Consider the following 6,377-nt stretch of genomic DNA (forward strand, 5'->3'; position numbering starts at 1 on the left):
AAGATAGAAAACTTAGTCTGATGAACTTTCTCCTATGATAGAAATCTTAGTCTGATGAATCTTTCTCCTAAGATACAAAAAAAAAAAGGCCTAGTCTGATGAATTTTCTCCTAGGATAATAAGTTTAAAAACAAAGGAAGTCTTGAAAAAAAAAGGTCAATTTTTAGTTTTCTTAAGTTATCAAACTTTAGTTTTCTTGAAATCAGGGGTCCCGCCTGGAGAATAGGGTCAGTTTTTAGTTTAGTCAAGCTTAGTTTATAGTTTTCTGCAAGCTCAATCTCAAATTTAGGAGATGCACTTCCTAGTTTGGGTTTTTCAGATTTTTATTTCTTTAGGAGACGCACATCCTAGTCGAGTCTTCAATTTTGCTCTCATCATTGCATCATTCATCAATAGCATAGGTAATTTATAGTTCTGCTAATAACTCACAAATCTTCCTAGTGTAAACTGGGGCAGAAAAAATTTCTTTTGTTGTTTTCATTTTGTTGTAGTTGTAGGTGCCCACCTGGAGAACGAGGGAATTCATTTCAGTTTTAAGTCAACAGGCACCCACCTGGAGAACGAGGGAATTCATTTCAAGTTTTAAGTTAGCAACAGGCGCCCACCTAGAAAACGAGGAAATTTATTTCTGTTTTAAGTCAGCACAGGCACCCACCTGGAGAATGAGGGAATTTCTTTCAAGTTTTAAGTCATCAAGCACCCACCTGGAGAATGAGGGAATTTATTTCGAGTTTTAAGTTATCAGGCGCCCACCTGTAGAACGAGGGAAGTCATTTAAGAATTCAATTCAAGTTAGAAGTAGCAGAAGCTCGCCTCAAGAATGCGAGCTGACAGTCCGAGATGACCAAAGGAAGAAGTCTCAATCCAGAATAAAAGAAAAAAAAAAGAAAGTGAATCCAAAATGCATAAGCCGATGAAAGACATGAACTGTTCAAGACATGGCTGAATACACGAGCACTGCATGTCCGGTCTTGATCCGAAGAAGCTGTAGAAGAATGAACAGTTAGCAAGCAGCAAGTTTAAATCAAAAGTCTGCATGAAGAACCATTCAAGCCTCAAGATCAAGCTTCAGAAGACTTATAGATAGGAATCTTGTAACTCATAGCTGACAGACTTAGTTAGTCTTTTTTCATTTTTTGATTTTGATGTAATAACAGGACCGCGGACCGGAACCTCGACGGAACGGTATCTCACTCGACTCTGTCATCCTCTCCACACACTCCATTACTTCATTCACCTCTGAACTACATGTGACCTGATTCCTTTAAAGCCAAGGATATGTAGGTAGCTCAGATACCTGGGCTCGGTCATAATCTTTTGTCCGTCTTTGTTTTGCTTTGAATAAGCATCGGGTCATAAATCAATTACGTTGCTTATTGTTCTTTGCTCCGAAAATTCTTCGTGTTTCCAAGCAAAGAGGGGCAGCTGTAAGCACGTAATTTTTGATCCGGCACATTTTTGAGCTATTTTAGTGTTTAAAATATTTATTTAACTTAAGTTTAATTTTTATAGAGTTTCAATCAATTTTTACTTCAAATTACAATTGAAAAAAAAAACTCAAAAATATTTTTATTTTTAGTTTAAGGTCAGTTAGTATATTTATGTTTATAGTATTTTAATTTTACCATGACTTTAGCCTATTTTCTCTATTTTTACTTTATTATAACATTTAAAAATATAAAAATATAGTTTTATTTTTAATATTTAATTTTATTTTAGTAATTTATTAGGAGTGATTTTTATAAATACAGTACATTATTTTAGTCTTCTTAGCCCAAAATTAAAACCCAACAAGACACGGACCCAACCCAATTTCCTAAATCCAAGCCCAATCCCTTAACCCTAAGCCGCTTCTCCCTACCTAAAGATAAATACACACTCATTTTGCTTGACCACGGAGGAAGCCCTATCTCTAAGCGACAGCCGCAAGAAATCAAAGAGAAAACAAAAAGAGAAAAACGGCCATCTCCCTTGAGGGCAAGGAATCAGACACACACAAAAGAGAAAGGGATGAACAAACAAGAAAAGGAAAAAAATGGCAAAAAACAGTAACATACAATAGAGAGGGGACGGAACAGTAAAGAGGAAAACATAACAAGATTTTGGGGGGTTTTCTTCCTTTTGATTTGAGTTTCAAAAAAAGAAAAAATAATACAAAAATAATTTTATTCCCTCTTTCCAACTTCGATTTTGATTCTTAATTATGGAGTTTGGTTGATTCGAGTTTGTCGCGGTTCAAATTCTCCATTCGAGGTGTCCATTTTCGGTCGATATTCCTGTTGAAGCTCAAATTTCAGCACCTGTTTTCTTCCTTTCAAGTTCGTTCTTAAGTTTTCTCATGCTTGCATTCACTTTCAGCATTAATCCAAAGTTTTTGCGCATTCAGGTTCATCTCTTTAATCCTTATTTTATTAACGGAAAATATTTGCGAGCTAGTTTATATACTAGTTTGTGATGCAATTTTCTCGTGAATTTGATAAGTTTTGGTGGTGGTTGAATGTAAAGACAATTTTCTTCTATACTTGATGAGATGATTGTTATGAAGCTAAGTGTAAATATTATTATGTTTTTGTGCCTCTCCTCTTTTTGCTTGGGGATGTTTTGCTGATGAAAATAGATAGTCAATGTGAAATCTTTAGTTTCATTTGTTTGAATCTCTACAGGCAGGAAAACAAAGCAAAGGAAAACTTATTCTCTGCTCTTGCATGAATGTTTACGAAATATTGATAAAAAAAATCTAAAAAGAAACTTGATATCGAATTGATGATCATTTTGGTTTTTTTGTGGTATTTATTCTTTCTTTTCTATTGTTTCTGGCAAGAGTAAATGTGGAGGATTTGGTTTAGGATAGAACTGCTAGACTGATCACACCTTTCGTTTAAGATAATTAGTCAGTTTGGTTTAATTAGTATATTGACTACCAAAAATTATTTTCATAATTCTTAAATCTTCATGCTTGATCTCAAACTTAGGAAATTAATAATTTTGAACATCGTAGTTTTGCTTTAGGCGCGATTAATAATGAATCATCGTGGCCATGGGTACGGTTCTTGTGGCATGGTCACGATACGTAAATCTCATTCGAGTGTGCATTTCATGTGACCCGACCATAACTTCTAATAATAATAAAAAACCAACATGTTGTAAATCGCGGGTGCGTTTCACGTGGCGCGATTCACAATGTGCACAAAAACAAACGAGTGTGTGGCATCGCGATTTGTTTGAATTAATTCCATAAATAATGAAAAGCGGTTAGAAGATAAAAATGCACAATAAGCTTCAAACATGTAATAAATCAGATAATTAGGCCAATTATTAATAGTTGAGCGACCGTGCTAAAACCACGGAACTCGGGAGTGCCTCGCACCTTCTCCTGGGTTAACAGAATTCCTTACCCGGTCTTCTGTGTTCGCGGACCATAAATAGAGTCAAATTTCCTCGATTTAGGATTTTAAAATAAACCAGTGACTTAGGAAACCATAAATTATTCCAAGTGGCGACTCTGAAATAAATAAATAATTCCATTTCGAACAATGTCACTTAAATTGAAAAAACTCCCCTATCCCCCCCAATTGGGAAAAAGGAGGTGTGACAGCTCTACCTCCTTATTTTGGAAGGGGGTATTAGGGGATAGAGAGTTTTTCCAATTAAAATGACAATGTTCGAAATGTAATTATTTGTTTAATCAGAGTCGCCACTTAGAATATTTATGGTGTCCCAAGTCACCGGCTTATTTTAAATCCCAAATCGAGAAAATTGACTCTTATTTATGGTTTGCGAACACAGAAGATCGGGTAAGGAATTCTGTTAACCCGGGAGAAGGTGTGAGGCACTCCCGAATTCTGTGGTTCTAGCACAGTCGCTCAACTATTAATAATTAGCCAAATTATCTGATTTAATACATATTTGAGACATGTCGCGCACACGTTTGTTTTTGTACACATTGCGAATCGCGCCACGTGAAACGCACCCGCGATTTACAACATGTTAATTTTTATTATTATTTAAAGTGATGGTCGAGTCACGTGAAACGCACACTCGACTTGGAGATTACGTATCGTGACTATGCCACGGGAACCGTACCCATAGCCACGATAATTTATTAATCGCGCCTAAAGCAACTAGCGCATTTATGATTATTTCTTTCTATATTTTGGGATTATGTGAAGTTCTTGAGTTCAAATGCCTTCGATGGATTTACCTTATTAATAATATGGTTGATAGTTGGTTTTCACAAAATCGTGAGTTATGCATGAGGAAAGACTCACATTTAAACCTTAACCAGGTCTGGTGTAAACGTTTGTGGGCTTACAATTGAGCCCAAATGATAATATAGTGTGGAAATCATTAGGCCCCAAATTGGGCATGCAGCCTCGTTAGGCCAATTAAGAGGCCCATACTGGGAAAAGCTAAATCCACAAATTCCTACTCAAACAAGTCCAGTCACACAGATTAATTACTCAATGTTAAAATCAGTTCTTAAATAATAACATCCCAAATCATATACTCGATTATTATGCTAAACACAAAAGTCTCGATTGAGTCTAGGCTAAACATGTGAAAACAGTATGCCTCAATTCATGCTAAAAATCATCTTAAGCCACGAATCATTCACATAAAGCACATAAATGATTTTCCTAAACATTCTGCCATGTCACTTGAATCTATAGCATATTTAAGTATTAGCTAGATCTAGCATTTCAAATAAGTTCACACACGTTCCACTTATATTAAAATCAAAATTGACAACAAATTCAATCATTCACGACAAGAGAATTTAGGAGGAGAAAGCCAAAATTTCATTGCAAATCAAGGAAGAAGTACAAGTTGGAGATGTGTACCTAATCGCTTAGGAATTGGCTAGAAACGCCAAATAAAGGCTACACAAAAGGGCCAAATGAAGATCAACAAGACAGCGACAGCAACGGAAGCAGTCCACGGCAAAATCAACCTTCAACAACTTAAACTCAAGAACCCCAAAACTAACAAGTAGATGAACTGAAGTTTGACGGAAACAAGAGTTTCATAATTTCCCTTTCTAATCTGTTTCCTTTTTTCTTTTCTTTTTTGTATTTTTCCAGATCTGAAATTCAAAGTTTGAAACAAAATATTTTCAGCTATTTTTTATTGTGATTTCTGTGTATGAGAGGAGAGGAGAGTGTGGGAGTGAGGTCTGTGAATCGCGAGGTGAGGGATGAGATTAAGGGGACGACTCAGGTTTTTTGAGTGTAGAAGAGGAGTCCCTCTTTTGGGGGAGGTGGGGGGGGGGGGTCTGTTTTTCTATATTGAAGATGGTGAGGGTGAGATAGTAGTCCTTTTTTCAAAGCTGCTGGGATATTTCTTTTATGTGGGGATGGTGCGCCGCTGCTAAGGGTTGGGCCAGGCGGATCATGAAAATTGGGCTTCTAAAGTGATGGGCTCGACTAAACCAATTTGTGTGGCTAAACTATTATATATATTTTACTCACTAATTGACTAATGACCTACTTAATTAACTAGCCTAAGAATGCATGTAGAGTTACTAATGTATTTTTTTTTTGTATTTTAGTGTTTTACAAATGCAATTGATTATGCAATTAAAATTTAAAAAATATAAAAATTCAAAAATATTTTTGTATTTTCTTTAGGATTTAAAATGCAACTTAAAAATACATCAAACACGAATACGTACAAAGCAAACTAAGTAAAAATATTTTAAAAAAAATTAAAGCTATTTTTTGGATTTTTTAGGAGTAATTTTATATTAGGGCAAAAATTAGGTGCTCACAATGTATATAACCGGTACATATATAATTTATAAAATATGTAGATAAAGCGAATAAATAATATATTTTTTGTATATAAAGGTGTATAATTTTTCTCTCATAAATACTCTCAGCATTTCTTTCTTTTCCCCTTTTAGATCTTATTTCTTTAGGTTTAATAGTATCTTATATAATATATATATATATATATATATATATATATATATATATAAACATCTCTTTTTATTTTATTTTTTCTTCTTCTCATTCCTACTTTACTCTTTCTTCTTCCTTTTTTCCATATTTATTTTTTGTATAAATTCTCACTCTTTTTTTTATTCTCTTTTTAGTCCTTAATTGTTTAGATTTGGTGGTGAAAACGTGGGTGGATGACACTGGTCCAGGGGTGGGTGGGCCTGATTTTTTATGGTCTTCTTTTTTGGGGTGTCTGTAGGATAGTACGGTGGCGGTTGTGCGATGGTAGCAGGGTTGGTGGTAGAATTTTGGGGTGGATGACTAGCCCATGGGTGAGTAAGTTTGATTTTTGTAATCTGTTTTTAGGGGTATGGGTAGGGCATGCGGTGGTAGCGATATAGTGGAGGTTGCGGCGAAGGTGGCAGCGGTAGGGTGGAG

The 6,377-nt window shown here is 35.3% G+C and overlaps 1 long non-coding RNA gene across 1 annotated transcript; it reads right to left on the bottom strand.

The window, feature by feature from the left end:
* Positions 1–756: 756 nt before the first annotated feature.
* LOC142175503 (uncharacterized) lies at positions 757–5,311 on the bottom strand. The gene is made up of 2 exons (XR_012704609.1): positions 4,842–5,311; positions 757–985 (listed from the first exon to the last, which is right to left on the bottom strand). It is a non-coding gene; the product is annotated as an uncharacterized LOC142175503 (long non-coding RNA).
* Between the last annotated feature and the right edge of the window lie 1,066 nt (positions 5,312–6,377).

This window comes from Nicotiana tabacum, chromosome 21, assembly GCF_000715075.1.
Source record: "Nicotiana tabacum cultivar K326 chromosome 21, ASM71507v2, whole genome shotgun sequence".
In the NCBI taxonomy this organism is placed as follows: domain Eukaryota; kingdom Viridiplantae; phylum Streptophyta; class Magnoliopsida; order Solanales; family Solanaceae; genus Nicotiana; species Nicotiana tabacum.